The sequence below is a fragment of the Anastrepha ludens genome, chromosome 3, assembly GCF_028408465.1.
Source record: "Anastrepha ludens isolate Willacy chromosome 3, idAnaLude1.1, whole genome shotgun sequence".
Classification (NCBI taxonomy): Eukaryota; Metazoa; Arthropoda; class Insecta; order Diptera; family Tephritidae; genus Anastrepha; species Anastrepha ludens.
The window spans coordinates 5,571,671-5,594,128 of NC_071499.1; the positions used below are offsets into that span (position 1 = coordinate 5,571,671).

The 22,458-nt window shown below is 36.6% G+C and overlaps 1 protein-coding gene across 2 annotated transcripts in view; it reads right to left on the reverse strand.

Moving 5' to 3' along the window:
* Positions 1-22,458, reverse strand: part of LOC128856895 (pleckstrin homology-like domain family B member 2) — a 101,760-nt gene that overhangs the window by 64,262 nt on the left and 15,040 nt on the right. For both annotated transcript variants that reach the window (XM_054092325.1, XM_054092324.1), the window contains exon 2: positions 4,367-4,409. The gene's annotated coding sequence lies outside the window, so the exon portion shown is untranslated. The remainder of the gene's footprint in view (positions 1-4,366; positions 4,410-22,458) is intronic.

A 22,458-nucleotide genomic window follows, 5' to 3' on the forward strand; every position in this document is an offset into this window, starting at 1 on the left:
GTATTTTTTGACATTCGTATAGATTCAGTATATGTAATGAACTTCAAAACACTTATACTTCAAAAAAGAAAAAGATAATTAACGGAGGGAAAAATTCTTCAAAATCCTTAATTTTGGATTTTTTTGTTTGACTCAATATGGTAAAAACTATAGACCTATTATGACGAAAATTTATGCAAAATTATGCATCAAAATCTTAAGCAAGTTTGGGATATTCTTTTTTCGGAGATCAGGGTGCCTTCAATAGGCAAGGAATGGCAACTTAACCAAATATTCAAATCACACGTTCCCCGTATTAAATATTCGCTGATCCCACCCTTATTTGATGCCTGATCCCCGAAAAATAGAATTTTTCCACGACTGAAAAATAGCAATTCGTTTCTGCAATCAGCTCCTCGTTTGAATAAATTTTTCCCCCGCCAGTAATTTCTTTAAAATGGACGAATAAATAGTAGACCGACGGACCAGGTTTGGATAATAGGGCGCATATGAAACAAGTTGGAACCCTATTTCTAATAAGCTTGCGACCACAACTGCTGAGGCGTGAACTGGTGCGAGTGGTGATGAAAAAGGGGAAATCACTCAACCGAATGCCAAACACATAAAAAAAGCTCCTCATAAAAAACTGTAAGTCCCTTCATCAACAGAAAACAGAGTTTCAAACTGTACATAAAAATATCAAAAATTCAATAAATTCATTAAATTCATTAAAATCTCAAACTTTTTAGCCCATTCCATTTTGGTGTAATAATTTAAGAGTTACGGTGGCTCAAAATTGTAGTTGATTTTTGGTACTTTTGCTTGCTGATGGTGTAAAGCATTTTCTCCAATATAATGAATGATCGAATTTTTTTATGTAGAGAAAATGCATAAGACCGCAAGCAAAAACAAAACTTCAAACTTACGCTGTATTATGCAACATTTAATAAGCATAAAACTGCATAATGACCGATCTAGCTGAAACTTGGTGTGTGTTCTTCAAAAAGATGCTACTAACTAAACATAACCTCGATAGGCGCCAGTAATGCCATCTCTCTGACTTTGCACGGACTTTTCAAGGGACCCCCATGAAAACGAAAATACTATAAATTTGTTTCTAATGAAATAATTTCATAAATTTGTTACACACCATAAAAGGACAGTTGGCGGAGATTACTGTTCAATGTACTAAAAAAAGATTTTGTACATAACTGGCAATTCGAGCCTAACCTTCTTCTTCGTAATTGGCGCGATAACCGCTTACGCGAATTTGGCCGAGTTTAACAAAGCGCGCTAGTCGTTACTTTCTTGTGTTAACCGGCGCCAGTTGGGCACACCAAGCGAAGTCAAGTCCTTCTTCAGCTGATCTTTCCAATGCAATGGAGGCCTTCCTCTTCCTTTGCTACCACCAGCTGGTACCGCATCAAATACTTTCAGAGCCGGAGCGTTTGTATCCATTTGGTCGACTTGACCCAGCAAGCGTAGCCGCTGGATCTTTATTCGCTGCGCTATGTCTATGACATCGTAAAGCTTATACAGCTCATCGTTCCACCGCCTGCGATATTCGCCGTTGCCAACGTGCAATGGTCCAAAAAATCTTGCGCAGAATCTTTCTCTCAAACACTCCAAGCGTCGCTTCATTGGGAGTTGTCATCGTCCACGCTTCTGCGCAAATATCATCGAGCCTAACCTAACCTATGATAATAGCCTACAGAAAATTCGTGTTTCATAGAGGAAAACAAAAAACTAAATAAAAGTAAACTATTTCTTTTGGAATATAACATTTTTTCAATCAAAATATGAACATTTGTATGTACATTTCAAGGAAACTTTACACTGGATATGATAGTATTACAGCAAAAAACAATATTGTAACACCGACCTCCAGTAAAGCGGTATGTGGCATCAGTTACTTCTGCTCAATACCTCATTTAACCATAAAATCAGCTGCGTGTATACTCCATTAACGGCGTATGACTTAATTATTGTACGGCAATACAAACTGAAATTATGATATTTGCGTACATAAATGATTATTGCACAAGCGAAACCCTCAGAGGATTTCGAAAGAGTTACCCATTTGGAAATTGATACAAATCTCGGAATAAAAATGATTTACTAAAAGCGGAGACACTTTTCCAACTGGCAGCAGTTAGCTTTGTGTGCGTATGCGTGTGCGCGCGTTTATTAACTTTACAAGTACACAGACCCATTGCCATCAACGAAGTAGACGCGAAGCGGAAGTGCCACTTTTGGTTCAACATTTTCCTTCTTGTGTTTTTGTATCTGGCTGCTATTGTTGTTGTCATTAATGAATGTAACCGCATTGCGAACGCTTTGCAAAGTCAAAACAAAAGTACAATATTTACTCATGCGCAAAAAATAAATATACAGTGTCGCTTAAAAGCGTGCAGCTATTTTTGCAATGTTTTGATCGCTAACTTTTTTGTTCCTTTCTTATAAAAATACAATACACATAACAAAAATTATTTAAATCATAATTCGAAACTTAAAAAAAAAAATTTTCAACGACAAAACTTCGCCAAAATTTCAAAAATGTGTCTCTGCAATTCTTAATTTCAATAAATTTGAATTCGCTACTTTTCATAGTTGGATTCGTGGCAATATGATTTATTACTGGTTTTAAGGGGTCGCCAGCATCAAACCGCGATTTTCTCACCTCATTTCTTTCGTTCCCTTCCTTCCCACTGAAGATTCACTCTTTGAGAGGTATTCAGTCACCAGTCAAGGTTAGCAGCACCACCGCACGCAGGCGTAATGACGAGATTAGAAGTGATAAGTTAGAGGCATCATGCCGCAGGATCGGCCAATAAATTGCACATCCATTCCCTTTATGATGCAAAGATTACGGTGATATGGACACGTCTTAAGAATGAGCAGCGAAAGAACGACCAAAAAAGTTTTTAAGGGGTTAGGGGTAGTCAGAATTTTCAAAAAATCGATTTTTTTTTGCATTTTCTTAAAGTATAATGTTTTAAAAATATTGTGTAAAAATTTGAAGTGAATCCGACAAATACTCTTCGAGATATTCAACAACTAATAAAGGGCGCTCGGGCGCTCCGGAGCAGATAGCAAAATTTTAAATGCGTTTTTCTCACAACTATGTTTTTTGAACTGGTGAACACTGTAACTTAAAAACCGCTACGTAGATTTCAATAAAATTTATACAGCTTTTGAAAAACAAAAAAAACTTGTGCCTGATCGAAGGATTTTTTTTTTTTTCAAAAATTTCGATTTTTTTTTAACAATTAACTGTTGGTTTTTTTTTCTAAAATCTGGAAAAACTTTTCTGAGGCCGCCATTTTGTTCATTTTGAAAAAAAAAAAAAAGCTTCGATCCGGCTCGAGATTATCTATCAATAAAAATAATTTTTCTCATCCGATTGGTTTTAGATGAATCTGCAAGGACTTGTGATGTTCACCGCAAGGGACTTCTGGAGAAACGGGCTTCACACAAACAGCGATAACTTTTGCAATTATTAATTTTTTTTTTTTTAAATTTTGAAGAAGTCAAGTTAAAACATGATGTTTTTATGCTATGTTTTTATTTTTGTTAAATAAATTAATTAAGTACCAAAAAAAATTCGTGAAAATCATCATTTTTTCGGGCCTCTGACTACCCCTAACCTCTTAAAGCAAGGCAATGGTCCACCCCGGACTGTAATGCCAATATGATGACTTCTCGTAGTTAAGAAATGGTGAGGCTTTTGGCTGAAAATCTTACGAAATCTTTTCATAGAACGTAATTTTATGTCTTTGCAGAACTCATATAACCGCTAAATTGTTAAAATGTATTAGCAACAACATTTTTTAAACTTGCATGCGCTATAAAGCTGTTAAGCCGCGAAAAAGTTAAAAAAATTTGATTAAATTTTTTTTAATTTTGAACCATTTTTGTTGATTTTATAACCAGTGTAGGACTACCATTCAGGAGTGCGTATGTTCGAATCTTTTTTTTCTATATTTTTATTTTTTATTTGGGAAGTCTTTGATTTGTACTGTTTTTTTTTTTTTGTCAAATATGAACATGTAATAACTTAAACAAAATTAGATGTACGTTTTCGCCTGGCACTCACTGTATGTATTATTGAAGTCAACAACCTGGAGAGAAACCGAAACACTGTCCAACTGCTTATAATGTGTTTTTTAGCACACACTGGCAGATACGAGAGTACAAAAGCCTACTTCAGTTACAACAGCGGAAGCGTTTTCCATATTCGTTTAAAAATTGATTGATGTATTGTTTGGTGGCCATTCGAAAAGGACAACAACGTCTGATTTCAAAATTTTCTATAAATAATACTTTTATGGAACAGGAAAAGAATTATTCTTAGTGTCGTATTTGCATAGTAAAATAGTCAACTTACATTGATTGATGTTTTTGGTTGGAAATCAAAGAGGTCGCATAATCTAGAATGGAAAGAGAAATCGACATTAGACATTTTTTTAGAAATTTGTTTACAATTTTTAGTACTTATTGTTCGAGAAAGTTTAAACTAAATAAATTTCTAAACTAAATTAATTTAATATTTGAGACAAATTGATATTATACAAGGTGGCGCAAAATTAATCATCCATTTTTTGTTTGAATGATTGGTTTACTGAATAAAAAATAATGATTTTTACAGACCTACAGGAGCTTTTTTCATCGCAGAAATACACTCGGACCATTGATTGCCGAGGGGCGACCGCTTTTAGAAATAATTTTTTCTATCAATTTGGTGTTTCATGTACGGAGATGCGAACCTACGCACCACCGAATGGTAGTCACGCACCAACCCATTCGGCTTTATATATTAATATTAGTCATAGAATTTTTTTATTTAATTTTTCAGGTGAAAATGCTGACATCTCCTTTAGCGGGCTAACCGTTCTGGTTATGGCGATCACTATATACAAGGTGGCGCAAAAGTAACCTTGCGATGTTTTTTGGCTGTAATTTAAAAAAGAAAAAACTTTGATTCTTCTTGTGAACTATTTTTATTTGGTCTTTTAATTTTTTTTACATAGAGTCGAGAATATGATGTCATGTAAATGGCCGCCGCCACAGTTGATTGCCCTGTGAGCCCTTTTTATGACATTTTCCATCACTTTGGCCAAAACTTCCGGCGATAGGTCCTCACATTCTTGACGGATATTGTCTTTAAGAGCTGCAAGAGTCTGAGGCTTGTTGACATAAACCCGCGACTTCAAAAAGCCCCACAAAAAGAAGTCTGGAGCGGTCAAATCAGGCGATCTTGCTGGCCAGTGTAAATCGCCAAAACGGAAGATTAGGCGCCCGGGAAATGCATCCTTCAGCATATCGGTTGTGGCACGTGCAGTGTGTGCCGTTGCACCGTCCTGTTGGAACCACATGTTTTCCAATCCCAATTCATCAAGTTGCGGCAAAAAGAACTCGTTGATCATTGCTCTGTAGCGCTCACCATTCACAGTAACCGTTTGGCCCACGACGTCTTCGAAGAAAAAAGGTCCGATGACTCCTCCAGCGAAAACAGCACACCATACAGTGACTTTGAGCGGGTGTAATGGCTCTTCGTAGGTTACACGCGGATTTTCAGTGCCCCAGAAGAGTAAATTTTGCTTATTTACGTACCCGCTAAGATGGAAATGGGCCTCATCACTCATGATTATTTTTGATGAAAAATCATCTTCCTCTTGGTGGTGATTAAGGATGGCTTGAGCGTATGTTCGACGCGATTGGCGGTCAGCAGCTAACAGCTGATGCACCGTCTGGACTTTGTACGGAAACATCTTCAAATTTTGTACCAAAATTCGCTGTAAAGACCGTCGACCGATACCCATTTGCGTGGCACGTCGTCTGGTCGATGTCGACGGCGCTTCCATGACATCCTCGGCTACAGCAGCAATATTCTCCGCAGAACGGTTACTCCGGGGTCTGCCACGCGTGGCAGCATCTCTTGTTGTGTCAGTCTCTTCAAGGCGAGCGGCTAAACGTCGCAGTGTTTCACCAGTAGGCGTTGGACGGCGAGGAAATCTGCGACGAAATTGACGTTGTGTCAAAGTCACCGACCGATTATTGGTCAAATAAATAGTCAGCAATATTTCGCGTTCTGGAGCAGTGTAGCGTAGCATTGTTTATTAACGTGTATTTCGCATGAGTTTACTACACAAATGTCAAAACAGAACTGAATTAGGGGCCAATCGCAAAATGTATAGCATTTTCTGATAGGAGGATTACTTTAGCGCCACCTGTTACTATCATATCAATCTGGATACCACTTTACGGGCAAAATGAACTTGTAAGTGATTTTTCAAAAACCCATGTACATAACACATGGGCTGAAGAGACCCTAACACATAGATGGCACTAGTTTTCTTGCATTCACCTCTTTTTCAGTTAGTACTAACCTTAAAAAGACAGCTATTAAAATTTCATGGTATCCTATCCATTAGTTCGTGAGTTGTTGTGTCGAGAATGACACTACTTTTTTATTTTCAAAATAATGGATCAAAAAGAATTTCGTGTTTTAATTCTACACTGCTTCTTGATAGGAAAAAATACCGTGAAGAAAGTGCTTGAAAAGTATTATGGGGACTCCGCTCCATCAGATACAACAATAAAACGATGGCTCGCTGACTTCAAGCGTGGTCTTAAAAACACCGATGATGCACAACGAGGCGGTAACACTAGGAAACATCAAACAAATCCACAAAATCGTTTTGAATGATCGCAAAGTGAAGTTGCGAGAATTAGCTGACATTGTAAAGATATCAAGAGACTGTATTGGCTTTATATTGCATGAGCATTTGACTATGAGAAAGCTTTGCTCACTGTTGACAAAGAACAAGAACGTCTTGATGATGACAAAGTAATGGCAAAACTACACGAATTAAACTTCGAATTGCTCTCACATCCGCCGTGTTCGCCAGATTTGGCTCTCAGCGACTACTGGCTGTTCGCAGACATAAAAAAATGTTTTTGATCTCATGCCATAAAGCCAATCTTTTAAGACATGCTTTCATGATGTCGGCTCGAGTACCTGCAAATCTCTATTTAGTGACAACTTGAATGTGGAATAAACTTTTCAACCACCTGCTAGTAAAGTTGCTGCTATTTCCGATGATGCTACAGCGATCGCAACATCGCGAAACATTTGTAGAAAAATATTTGTGTGTAGAATACATATACATAGTTCTTCTTCTTCTTCTTAATTGGCGAGATAACCGCTTACACAATTTTGGCCAAGTTTAACAAAGCGCGCCAGTCGTTTCTTTCTCGTGCTAACCGACGCCACTTGGACACACCAGGTGAACCCAAGTCCTTCTTTACAACACAGAAGTGGCCTTCCTCTTCTACCATCAGCTGGTACCGCATCGAATACTTTGAGAGCCGGAGCGTTTCTATCAATTCGGACGACATAACCTAGCCAACGAAACAGCTGGATCTTTATTCTAAGTCGAACACAAAATATGCTATGTAGTAGATATGTAGATATTTCTAAAACTTCCTCGAGACCAAAAATTATAATCAAATATTTTGAATTAGAAAAATTTCGCTTAGACAAGTTTCACTGTGCTTTCATGCCGGTACGAGAATTCTTAAGAGAATGAATGATTGCACTATCTCCAAAGTTGTTATTTTCTTTAGAGGCCAATATGACTTTAAAAGGAAATGTGCAAACGTCCGCCCACATTTTGACTGCAATTAAACTCCCCAGTGTTAATGATGGTGAATAACAGACTTCTGCATCCGCGAAATGCGTCACTTTCAACCAAACATAAAACGATTTTCCTGCTTTGCATATTCGGGAACGATGAAGCCGGATGCACATAGCCGCCACAACAACATGCCACACAAGTTCACTGAATACTTGTACACCAGCAACTGTTGTGGAATTGAAGTATTTCTGAAGAACTGCACTCCAGCTGCAACTTGCCAAATGAAATTGTGAAGAAGATATGTACGTCACACGGCGGAGCACATCGGCAGCGTCTCGAAGGCAGCTAATGATTTGGCTAGTTGAAAAATAACATGCTAAATAATGTTGATGGAGCAAAAATATTGTATCCCTGCAGGGAAAACATGAACTACTGAAACTAATATCTGATGCTGTAGGTTGGGGAGGTGATTATGAGATGGCTGCGGTTTCTGTGCTTTTCAAATACAAAGAAAAGGATGGTTAATAAAATGTTAATTATTAAATTTATAAATAATAAATTGAAGTCAAATAACTAAAAATAAATTACGACTGCAAGTTTGTTGGTAACTCGGCGACAGTGGCTGTTGATTGTTGTTCTTGTAGCAGCATAAAAATTCCCCATACATCTAGGGGGAATGTTGATGAAGTGACTGTCCTTGGACGGATATCAATCCGGGTCGTTCCAGTAGCGTAAACTGACTATCGTGGAGGCAGTGGTACTCCCTGGCTTACAATTTGTTTATATGGAAAAGAGGAAATATGCGAACTAGTCATGATGCTAAATTCACTAGAAGCAAACCAATTCGGTACTGGTGGAATTCCCTGCACATGCATATTTTCTCAATTTCTAATAATCTTACAATTAGGCAAAATCAAATGGCGCAGCTTTCCAAACTTATATTTTTTAATAAAGAACCGAAGAGGAATTATTTGGTTTTCTCCATAGAAATAGATTAAAACCCACATGAAGAAAAGAAATATGCACATATCTTCTAATGTTAGAAAATTAAAGTGAAACATACCTACACCGATTCTTAGAAATTTCAATGAGAATACTTCACTCGAATTGTAGCTGCGATCCAACCGGTCAAAAAAGATTTCCAAGAGTGACAGATGCGAGAGTTGCTATTCACATTTCTGGCCTATCAATGGAAAAATTAACTTTGGTGGCTAAAAACAGTTTCACTGTTTTTCAAAACAAACCCCCTTTGCATTCGTTTCAATCAAATTTCAAAGCACTTTGTCCAGACACCTTTCCTGGGCGTTTTTTAAATCTAGTGGGATCCAAGGCGTACACGAGAAAATTATGGTACACATTTTTCGCGGTGTTAAATGATGGTGCTTGCCGGATAGATCAATAATTAATTTTTGTCTTGTTAATTCACTGTACACAGCACTAATATGGCTCAAGCATCAAATGTTCTGATTGCGTTTATGGTAAAACATGTCAAACTTTTCAATGGAACCGTCAGGTGGCGCCTGACAATGCTGGAAATGCCCAAGACCAGAAATATAAATAGCAACCGTAAAACCTTCAGGAAAAACCGCTCATTTTCTTCATCTGCTTAAATCTATATAAGTTTTCTCATATTAATAAACGAATGGATTTCTGGTCAAGGGTTCTATGATTTGGGTGGCATTAAAACCGGGAAACTAAAGTTGGAAAAACGGAATTTATTAAGGTGTTTATTAAGAGTTGTTATTGTTTTAGCAGCATAAAGCATTTCGCATACATCTTCGACGTAAGCTGCTATAGTGGCCATCCCCTTTTTCGGATATAAACCCGAGATGTTCCAAAAATGCAGAGTGGACCAGTTTAAATATTTAAAATATATTTAAAAAATACAAAAAAAATATTAAAGAAACCAAATATAAAAAAACATATTAAAAACAAAACATTAAAAAATAAAATATTAAAAAAAGTAATATATTAAAAACAACAAATATTAAAAAAAATTTTAAAAATATCTAAAAAAAATATTTAAAACAATATTAAAAATAAAAAAATAATAATTAAAACCATCTGGTCCTCGAAGAAACTCGCATTTTCCATTCCCAAGCACACTTAAAAAATTGTATTCTTGTAAAATCAGTTAACTACAGGGTGCGCCATATTTTATGTCAATATGTAAACGTTGAATAACTTTGTCATTTACCAACCGATCGACTTCAACATACATGTTTTCGATACGTCAATTCAGTACAATTTCAATCAGGGATCGTTGTACATGGAAACAACCGAAATCTACGCTATAAAACCGGAAATGCTTGACAAGGTGATGACAAACGTAGAAAAAAATTCGCAGTTTGTGATTGCTAATAAAGGTGGCCACTTTATTGATACTGTATTCAAAAAATAGTTTTAATAAATTGTAAATACGCAAACCAAATAAAAATACCTCACTTATACAAATCAATTGTTTTTTTTTTTTTCAAAGTTATTCAATGTTTTCATACCAACATAAAAGATGGCTCACCCTGCAAATCCACTCTTCGAGGGGATTGAAATCCGATAAATAATTGTTAGTAAATTTTGAGCAAAATATCCGGCAATATGTGAAACATTTTTAATTTTTATTTAATTAAAATATTAAATTTAAAACTAAAATTTTACTAAATTGGATCAGTGCCAGAACGTGACATAAGAGGTGTTGTTGTTGTTTTAAAACAATATAAAATATATAAAAAAAAATATTGAAAACAAAATATTTAAAAACATATTTAAAAAACAAACATTAAAAAAAATATTTAAAAATTATTAAAAAACCAAATATCAAAAAACTATTAACAAAATAATATTAAAAAAAAATTAAACATATATTAAAAATATTAAAAACAAAATATTAAAAAAAAATATTTAAAAAAAAAATATATTATTAAAAAAAAACATATTAGAAAAAACATAAAAAAAAATAATTAAAAAAAAAAATTAAAAAAGTATTAGTAAATCAAATATCAAAAACATTTTAACAAAATAATAATATTAAAAGAAATATTAAACAAAAAAATATAAAAAAATTTTAAAAACTTTTTTTTACTCTATTGTTTATTTCAGAATTTTTTTTTTTCATTACAGAATAAAAGAATAACTGTCTGTATGTAGTTTAGTATTTTACACTATGTGCAGCGCATAAACACCAACTGTAAATTGGATTGTCTGACTACAAACCCGGAAGTAGTCACGGTACTAGTTCGCATTTGTCTCTAACTGAAGTTATTAGCATTAGCATTGTTATTGCAACGGCAGAGAGGGTGGCAAATTAGTGTGACATCTAAAAAGACTTATAGATTCTTCATGACGACGCATCTACTTGCCAACTTTTTCACTATATATCCCACTTTTATGGTATGATTCCAGCAAAGTAGCCTCTTTCTAAATTTCCATGATGATGCTTGCAACATCAGAAGTGGTAGTCAGCTCGCAAGGCCAATGCGTTCACACGCAATTTTGAACGCTCAGCACTTCTCTTTTCCCTATAGGGTAAATAGTTCTATCCATGTAGGCTTTGTATGTGTGACGAGAATACGTACGCAACGGCACCCTCACCACCAACCGACCAACTGCCACATGTGTTTCACTTCACTAGAAAGAGCGCATCCAGACAAGCAGCCAAGTGATCGCATCATAGGCAGAGTTTAAAGACAGCAGAACAGCACCCATCAGAACAAGAAGTCATCAAAGCAAGTGGGAAATTACTTACAAGAAGCGATTACGTTGGCTGCCATAAGTGTCAGCTCAAGTGCTGCACATGCATGACTCAATGCGGGAGTCATGATGGTCACCAAGCCACCAAGTCACCATTAAAGCGCTTGCAGTCGAGGTGTCAAGTATGATTCTAGCGACAACTGAGCACTTGAAGACTTGCGCTTCTTAACAGCAAAAACCGACACAAACAACAGTTAAGCGATTCAGCAATTCATTAGGCGCAAAGTTGCCAACTGCAAACGATTCACATAAAACGCTTGTTCAGCTCTATAAGTTATAGTACCGAGCATATATGTACAAGTATGTGTATATGGCTGTGGAAGCATCCACTAAAAGCAAGAAGGATTGGAAGTGTGGTCCATTTGTTCGTATGTATGTATGTACATATCAACTTTGAGGACTTATACTTGTGTTTCTTCAAGTATGAACAAGTGCTTTCTTCCGAGTTTACTTGTCTGAAATGCAAGTCAAAGTCAATTGACTTTTGTCACGGTTGCGTTGGTGATTTACACTAACACTGCACATGCTTTGGTAACTACAATGGTTACAAAATATTCTGCACTAAATACTGATAGTTCATTACCTCTAGTGCTCTATGGTTCACTAGTTTATTGGACGGCGTGCGATAAAGAGACGTACGTTAAAAGATTGGAATGCATGCAAAGGATTGCAGGAATATGTGTAACCGGCGCTATGAGCACACTAGCGGCAATAGAAGGAATTCTCAACTGGCATGCGGTCAAGCTAGTAGTAAAAAACTCAGCCAAAAGATCTGTTTGAAGACCGCAGATGTCAGGGCAATTCGCACAGAGGCTTTCTGATCACAGCAACATTCTGGATTCAAACGGAAGGTCCGACTACGTAATTCAACGACGTAAGACGCGAAGAAATTCGAAAGCCAAAACACCTGAAGGAACTAGTCTGACATTTTAGCTTTTTGCTGCTTGCCAATCGGAAGAGTTTGCCCTATTAATCTTGAATGTTGCGCTCTCCAGATACAATTGAGAATGAAAAAAAACATTCGAATTTCGAGGCTATTTGATATGTATAATAAGAGTTGTGTATAGAATCAATTACTGGTGAATTCTTTAAAAAAAATTTAATGCCATGTACATAAATTGATTTTTAACTTTTGAAAAATTCGGTCGTCATATGTGTCTACAACTGGGATTTTACTGCAGCATGGAATTTGTAGAATTTGAAAGAAGATACCAACTGGTAGCGTGCAGTGAAATATTATCCAGTGGTTCTGACGCAAATTCCTCCGTAAGTGAAATCTGTTTGAATCGATAATGAAAAATATAGTTGCACGTCACAAGCAAAACTGACTACAGCGCAGTTCACACGAAGTCACAGCTGCAAGCTCAACTAACGATTGGCACGCTGTGAAATTGAAATGTGATGCTGATGTATGATGGTATGATGTTGCACGTGTGGATGGTGATTATAGACGGAATAAAGAAAAATCACATGCATGTATTTAATAAGCCTGTCGCGATGGACCCGTTGCGGCAAAGCCGTTGACTAACGAGACAAAAAAAACCGAAGAACTTCGTGAAATAGATTTTGTTGGTAGTGAAATATATTAGATAATTAGCATTAGAAAAGCGTTACTAAAAATGGAAACTATTAAAATAATAATAATTTGAGTGTTTTTTGAAGAGGTTCTGATAGTAGTCGTAGATGGTAGTTCTGATGGTAGTCGTACATGGTAGGAGTGACCACAACTTCAAGATTGGGTTGGTTGGTTGAAATGGAGATTCATCCAGAATACAACTAACGCTTCCGCACCATTTTGTTGCCACATCTTCGATACCAACTTATTTAACGGTTACTTACAGCGTGACTATATTCAATCTGTGCGGTTTAAGAACCTTATTAGGTTGTTGAGATCTAGTCAGACAGTTTTTCGAGACTCTCGAACAGTAGTTTGCCCAGAGTGGACTTTCTCTCCTTCTCCTATGGAAGGCATTCACAGAGGAAATAGAAAATCGTTTGCTTTTTCTCCGATTGTTTAAAACTGAGACAATGTGTTTTGTGAGGGTTGCCCATTTTGGCTGCTTGTTCTCCGACAGACCAAAAGCCAGTTATGACTGCCGTGAGTCTCCAATGTTCCGTCGCTTCATGTTTACCAATGTTGATTTTTTTTGTGGTTGTAGTTGACCCATTACGTTCTGCTAATTTTGCATGTCGTCTGGTCTCTCCATCTTCAATCCGTGATTCGGGGGTATTTTGAGGAAATTGTATTCTTGATTGCACCCAGTGGTGTGAATACCAATTCTTCATGGTAGATCCCGCTCATCTGCTTTTTCGTTACCTTCAGTGTTCTTATGTCCCGGGACTCAGATTAAAGTAACTTTATGGTTTTCACTCAAGGTGGTAAGGCTATTCCTACCTTGGGCCACCAGTTTAGAGGTTTTTGTACCCGAATCCAGTGACTGCAGCAATCCGCTCGGCTAACCGAAAGAATAGCAATATTGTACTTAAAATAGAGGTCTACGATTAGTAGCCTACAAGCTTCCTCAATTGTCAGTACTTCCGCCTGGAAGACACTACAGACATTAGGAAGACGTACAGATTTTTCAATTTTAAGTCTATGATAATATATGCCGGCTCCAACACCACAGTCCATCTGTATAGACTGTACTGTCGAAGTTGATTAGTGAGAATCCCGACTTGCAACTGGCCTGTTTCTAAACTCTTGCGAGCTTTAAGTTGTATTTGAATAAAAATGTGCACGATACGAAATTGTAATTTTTTAAACGGTTGTGATTTGCGCCGAACAACTAGAAATGTCCAGCTTTTGTGCATTCCGGCGTGACATACGGCACGTGCGTTGCGCTCTCTACCCAAAAACCCATAATCTATTTGGCTGTCAGTCAAATGTCGCCCACTGTGACGCCATCGGATGCAACACCAATGCTGCTCCGAATTACAATCAAAACAAATGATGCACACATACATCTCACGGCGCGGTGGCATGAATACAGAAAAGTTATAATAATAGAAATAAATTATTTGAAACAAACAGCAACGTCATTTTGTCGTCACAGTTCAGTGATATTGAGAAAGTGCGTCCGGTTTTACAGACGCCCTGCAGGTAAAAATGAAAACTTACATGATGAGCAAAGATTGCAACTTGAATTTTATAGTGCGTATTTTAGAACCAACTCAAAACTGAGTGGAAAGTATTCAATATGAATTCAGTTGTAAGATTTTTGGCATTATTTTAAATATATCCAGTAGCAGTGGTAAAGTCGATTTTCCTACGTGGCCTGTATGTATATTGTATTTTTAAGCAAATATATGTAGGTGTATGTGTTGTCCCACAAACCGCTACGAAATTATGATAATTAGGCAAGCCATAAATTACATAATACTCCCTTAAATCCTTTGGTTTTGGTTAAAAAAATAAAACTTGAAAATAAAAAAACATAATGAGTCGGAAAAACTGAAAAAATGTACATTTCTTCGCCATTCTGGTGATTCATTTTTTACTCTCGTTGCAGCGTTCCAGAAAAAAGATAAAAAAAAGAGAAAATTCGATACATTCTACAACATCACCAAGGAGAAAAGTTGAAGCAGGCGGCTAAAAAATTTGTGCTCTTTATTGGCCCAATAGAGTATAGAATGTAACAACAAAGCAGTGATTCTTCAGGTAAAAGGGGCATCGAAGATAAGGAACGCTCTGGAAAGCTAATCGTTACACACGTCGATAAAATCGTGGAGTGGGAAGACTGTTTGACACCGTCAAAATAAAGCAAAAAAAACGCTGAGAACTCTTTTTATTCATTTAGTACTTGTAGGCGAATACAGTTCATTTAGTCCCGAATTTAGACATTTCTTTACGAGCTTAAATTAAATTTTGTTTGCTCACATTTTATACATACATACAGACATACATACATAAACACACATGCATATATGAAAGGGAAGTAACACTGAAATCATGCGTCACGTCTGCTCATCAACTCTTTCACACCAGCTATAATTTTACTCCGAATAATTGCTTGTAAAATGAACGATTGTGAAATGAAAATATGTTAACAAAGTACGGGTTGTACGATACGAAATGAGAGCTCCCAAAATAGCACTGCCATTCATGACTGCATGGCTGCTGCACAAGTGCAAGGAACATTCGATTATTGCCTGTAAAATGACATGGAAATGAGGCGTTAAAAGTGAGTTTTTTACCTGCGTAAGGGAATTGAGATACATTCCTAACGTTGGAACAGAAAAATATTATGATTTTCGCTGCATATAAATAAAACTGTGGTCGACTTACATCACTCCCAAAGAGAGGGAAAACGCTAAATTCAGTGTGCCGCAACTAGAAATATTTTTTTTTTTTTAATTTTTGACCGTTTACTATATTTAAATCGATAGGAATTAAACACAACAAATACGCCCAGAAAAACAGCATTCATGATTTTTCCGCTGAATTGGCAAAAATATATGGCCTCTACTCCGATAATCCCGTCATAAATCAACTATTAACAAATTATCTCTATAATTTTTAAGCCAGCGTTCGATGCGTAAGGGTCATCTGAGAAAAACTGATACTAACTACCAACAGGAGTATCGCAGGTGATAAGTTACATGAGCTTTTTTGCGACATAGACTTAGCGCAGCGAATAAAGATCCAGATCCAAAGATGCGGAAGACCTCCTCTGCGTTGAAAAGATAAGGTGAAGAAGAGAAGGACTTGGTTTTACTTGATGTGTACAATTGGCGCCGGAAAGAAACGACTGGCGCGCTTTGTTAAACTTGGGCAAAATCGAGTAAGCGGTTATCGGGCCAATTAAGAAGAAGAAGAACTGCCAACACGAATAAATCGGTATAGAAGCACAGATGTAAATCTCTCTCTCACCATAGTTTAACAGAACTGAACTGAACATGGAAAATACGGGGATCTTTTAAAAGTGACGCCTACATATCGGTAGTGAATAATACCTAGGCGGTACCTCTTTTATGTCATCTTTGACGTTAGTCAAGTAGACAGATGTACAATTTTCACGATAGAACAATGTGTTAAATTGTTGAAATTTGTTATGGAAATGGTCGATCTTTATAAATAACTAATCGCAAAATTCGTAATTTTTTCGTCCAAATGAGTCGATAATTCAAAGGTTGGTGAAAAAATTTCAAAAAACTGGTTCTTTCGAGGATAGAAAAAGGACTGGAAGACCAAAAACTGGTCGTTCTATTGAGAATAGAGCTGCTGCATCACAATTAGACAAACAATTAGACATTCACGAATCGACTGTTCGGCGCATTCTACCTGTAGACGCGCTCATGGTGGGCAATAAAAGATGTAATTTTTCATAAATAATTTTATATGTATCTATAATTGGCGCAAATGGAGGAACCTACAGTTTTTAATTCCGAACGGCAGATATTTTTATGAAGAGCTGTTTCATTACAGAAATATATTCGGATGCTTGCCATTGCCTCCCGAGTGCGACGGCTATTAGAAAAATCTTTTTTCTATCATTATGGTGCTTCGCGTACGATGATTCGAATTTGCACACTCTTGAATGGTGGTCACGCACCAATCCAGTTGGGTACGGCGGCTGCCACATATAATTGTTAAAAGCCGTATTTTGAATAAAAAATAGTGAAGTTTGAAGAAAATAACTTTTTACATGTTTTATTCTAAAACATCTGGGCGTGTCTTTTGGAAGACCCTCTATAATCTGACGCTGCTCAAGTCAAGTTGTTATGAATGCCGATTACATTCTGGTTTTTAAACCAAACTAGTTCCATTTATTCAGCGAGGCAGTCACTAAAGCTAGGGCTTCTGAGACTGAAAGCACGAAGGGCTCAGCCCAATCGCTTGATGCCATCCTGCCACCAGTGAGTGAAAGATATATGTAATTGGCGCTTACTCCCTTTGTTGAGTGTTTAGCCTATTTGTTTATTTATTTATTTATTTATTTATTTATTTATTCATCAATTAAAGTATAACTTAAATAGATTACTAATATTAAAGCTTAAATATAATTTATGGTAAACAATACTGTGAGATACATTAGTCACAATTCAAAAAGTGTATCTCCAGATTAAGTCTTGATTTGAAAGTCTCTCGTGAGTTAGAGAATATATCCAAATGTTTGCATAATTGGTTAGACTGTCTTATACAACGTGTGAGCGGTTCATTTCGACTAAAATTGGTCTTGTGATAAGGTAAATGGAACATATTGCTGAGTCTTAGGTTACGAGTGGGACAATTAAAGAGTATTAGCTCCAGCAAGAAGTGACATTTGATATGATTCGTAACTATGTCTCTTATAAACATTACCGATGAAGTTTTTCTCCGCATTTCTAAAGTTGGCAGTGCTAACAAAAGACATCTACTTTTATATGCAGGCAAACTGCAAGGCCAACGAAGTGAATAAATAGCAAATCGAGTGAAACGTTTTTGAACCTTCTCAATTCTTAAAGATGAACCCATATAGAATGGATCCCAAATGATGCTGCAATATTCGAGGTTTGATCTCACAAGAGAAAAATACAAATTTTTCAGCGTAGAGATATCCTGGAACTCCCTCGAATTCCTTATTACAAATCCAAGCATAGATCTAGACTTGGCAATCATAAAGTCTATATGTTTGGAAAATGACATTTTTGATGTAAATATGACCCCCAAGTCTTTCTTTTCGTAAATTTTTGTGAGGGTGGTAGTGCCCAACTTGTAATCGAAATCAATCGTAACTTTTCGTCTACTGAATGGCATGTGCTGGCATTTACCAGCATTAAGAGGTAAGGAGTTATTATCACACCAAGCTTCCAATCTGGCTAAGTCTTCCTGAAGTCTTATGCAGTCAGTTACTTTCTCTACCCGACTGTAAATTTTCAGGTCATCTGCATACATCAGACAACGTGATGTCTCGAAAACGTCTGGAATGTCATTAACAAACATTAAGAACAATAGTGGCCCAAGATGGCTACCTTGAGGTACGCCTGAGGTAACTTTGATGGCATCAGATTTTATGTTATTTATACGAACGAATTGAGTTCTATCTGTTAGATAAGATGCAAGCCACTTGAGTAAGCTAGGATGAAGACCAAATGAACCCAGCTTTTTAAGTAGGATACTATGGCTGACTCGATCAAACGCTTTCGAAAAATCAGTGAATATGACATCGCATTGTTGGCCTGTTTCAAATTGGTTTAAGACATAATTTGTAAATAACCCTAAATTCGTAACAGTAGATCTACTCTTAACAAAGCCGTGCTGATTAGGCGATATGAGATTTGAAATTTGGAAGAAAATCAAATCATAAACTAGCTTTTCAAAGAGTTTAGGTATGCAAGAGATTTTGCAGATAGGGCGATAATTTTGGACTTCCGACTTACTTCCAGACTTATGTATCGGTATGATAAACGATTTTTTCCAATTATGGAAAAACTCACCAGAAGCTAGTGATTTATTGAATATAATTGTTAATGGTTTTGCTAGCGATGTAGCACAGTTTTTTAGTAATATAGGAGGGAAACCGTCTTCTCCAGGAGTTGGGTCATTTGCCAAGGCCGATAGGCTCCTGAGTACATCATTAGATGAGAGCTGGAAACCTTTATTTGTTCGTGAGCTGTTAAAAGAGGTATCTTCTATTCCGGTGTCGGATTGACGAACATAAACAGATCGAAAAAAATCTGCAAAAAGATTACTAATTTTTTGAATGTCCGACGACGTTTCCCCCAAATAATGCATTTTTTCTGGAATTCCAGTGGTTTTCTTCTTACCGTTAATGAACTGCCAAAAAGATTTACAATTTTCTTTGATACCACTCTCTACTTTAGAAATGTAGTTCTGATATAAAAATTTGTTCAGAACATCGAATTCTTTTTGCAAACGATTGTACGCTTCATAAAGTTTTGCGTTATTTTTAGATTTGCGGTATAATTTGTATGCTTTGGTTTTTTTATTGTTAAGATTAATGAGCCTAGAATTGTACCAGGCCGGTTTGGACTGATTTTTTGCAGACACTATTGGAACAAACATATGAATTGCACTTTCTAGTCTTCCTACGAAATCATCATACATCTGTGATAGTACGGGTTTGTTTAAGACAGTTTCCCAATCTACCAAATCCAATGACCGCGATATCTGGTTGAAATTGGCTTTATAGAAGTTATAATTTATGCAATTATTAATAACTGATTTGATATAGTTTATATGTTTAAAACGTACACATAACGCTTTATGGTGTATGGAGTTAGGAAGAGGGGGTGAAGAGAGGGACTCGACATCGGACTTTAGATCATTGCTTATGAATACTAAATCAAGTAAGCGATTCATATCATTGTGTACTCTGTTAATCTGGCAGAGGTTATATTCCGCAAAAGTGTCGAGCACCTCACATTCACTCTCGCTTGATACCCCATATGGTACTAATTTCTTAGCATCATCGTCGAAACACCAATTAACATTGGGTAAGTTGAAGTCACCCAAAATAATTATGTGTTGACCGCCAGTTAGACTATCCAGTATTGTACAACAATTAATTACATGCTTTTTATATAATTCAATTGGGCTTGAAGGCGGTATATAACTTACACTAATGTATAATTCATTCGATTTTCCTAAATTAATTTTAATTATTATTTGATCAACATCAAAATATCCGTTGTCGGAACTCATACTTGGTGACAAAGTGATTTGTGTACTGGGTATCCTCGAACTTACAGCAACAAGTACGCCACCACCTTTAGAGAGACCAGTAGTGCGGGAGCATCTGTCTTTACGAAATACATTATACAGTTGACAGTCAAATATTTCTGCTGTATAATGGCATTCAGAAAGCCAAGTCTCTGTTAAAACTATGATATCATAGACAGATGAAGAGGAGAAAAACAACAATGGTAGCATTTTAGTTCTTATGCCGCCAGCATTCTGATAATACAGTAGAAAGTCTGCCGTATTTGATAACTTAACGTCGGTACACGTTAGGTGTGCGGCGGTTTCGTCTCTTCTCTTTGAAAATTTTTAAACGGACGCACTTTTATATTCTCTTGCCAGAGAGAAGCGTCGAAAATCTTGTTATAATTTTTTTCAGACACACCAAGCTTAAATGATACTCTCTTTAGTCCTTTAAGTTCGACGTCTTTCTTTACTAGCATATAACAAGAAAGTTCGCTCTTATCGATCGCTGCGTGGTTGTGTACATATTCGATTATGCTTTCAGCGGTCACTGTGGGGTTGAAATATGACAAATGTACCCACTTCATAGCTACAATTACATCCAGTTCACGGTTTGCATTGCAGCCAACAACAGTGTTTTTCGGTTTACGTTTTGGATTTTTGTTCTTAGCACCAACAGTTGTAAACATTTCATCATTAACCGACTGCTGCTGCGAATCAGCAAGAGAAGGGTTATCCGACGGCACTGCTTGATTGCTTTGTGATAGCAACGACGTAAGCAGCGCAGGAGAGTGCGTAGCATGTTTTTGTGATTCTACTGTTTTAGATTGTTTGGCATTAGGCGGAGCAGCGAGAAAGAGCTTATTACAAACCTTAGCATTTCGTACGGTATTGCATGGAGAGTTGGCAGCGGCTGCAGCAGCGGCAGCATAAGAGGTAGATGGAGCAGAAGAGAAAGATGGTGGTGTTGAGTTAGAAACAAGTACTCGATCCTTGTTTTTTGTATGCGTCTTTATATTTTTCGACAAATTGAGAGACGTACAGACTTATGACGCCACCAAACGGCAGATGGTTCTTTATGAACAGTTTTTTCAAGGCAGAAATACACTCGGATGTTTGCCATTGACTGCGTAGTAGTGACCGCTATTAGAAAAACCATTTTCCATCGACTACGGCGGTCGCTAATCCTCTTTTTTACTAAATAAAAAATTTAAGTTTTTTAGGTCATGATTAACGTTTGATAATAGTTAATATGCACTCTCATTTTACTAATTTCATGTTAAAAAATACAGGTGAGCGATAAGCGATAAGTGCTGAAAAATCCATTTAATAAACGTCTGTCGATAAAGGCAACAAATATGGCTTTAATTAAATTATTTTTTTATTAATTTATTGAAGGAATTTTAATTAGTTATTTATATGGTGCTGAATTCAAATTGCGGTAGCAAAGAAATTATGAAACTTTAATTATTCTTCATTGGTTCTCCACAATATTCTCGCGCATATGAACTTCTGACGCTGTAATGCAATAACGGCTTCAATTTTTATTACATCAATGACACCATTCAACAGTTCTTTCCACGGAATGTTTCAGTATAAATATGTATGTATGTACGTATGTTTGTAACGAATTTCCTGGTGCCACAAATCGAATAATATTTTGTTATTTTTATTTTTTGTATTTTCCGCCTTTCGCTGGTATTTGATGCAGCAGAATAAATTTTCTTGTTCGTGCCGTTTCGATGTTTAGTTGTGTATTGTATTTGTGCATGGAATAAGGGTTTTCCCTATGGCCTTCTTTTGTTTTAGTGATTTTCTAGCCCTAGTGATTTTTTCTCTTTGATATCCGTTCTGGTTATATTTTTATTTTGACGAAAGAAAGCTTTTCTGCCTACACCAACCTACCCGACAGACATTGCATTATTTGTAGGTAAGTATGTGTATATGTTTATATGTAGTCTGCATAAAAACATATTTTTACAGGGTGTGACTTTATTGCGTTTTTTTATAGAATTAATTAGGTACAAATTTTGAAATTTTAAATTTTAATCATTTGATTTAATATATTGAATAATTTCAAAATTATTCAAACTAAAGGGGTTTCCAATAACAGGTGTCAGGTTAGATTAGAGATATCTAACGATTTTTTATGGCCGGAACTGGATGGTATTGATCTGGACAACGCTTATTTTCAACAAGACGGAGCTACGTGCCACACAAGCAACGAAACCACTGATCTTTTACAGGAAAAGTTTCCAAACCGTGTTATCTCTCGAAGAGGTGATCACAATTGGCCACCGAGGTCTTGTGATTTAACACCTTGTGACTTTTTTCTTGGGGGCCACGTGAAAGAGAAGGTCTACGCCAACAGCCCAGGGTCGATTCAAGACCTCAAAGACGGAATTCGTGAGGCTGTCGAGGACATAGGGCAGCCACTTTGCAATTCGG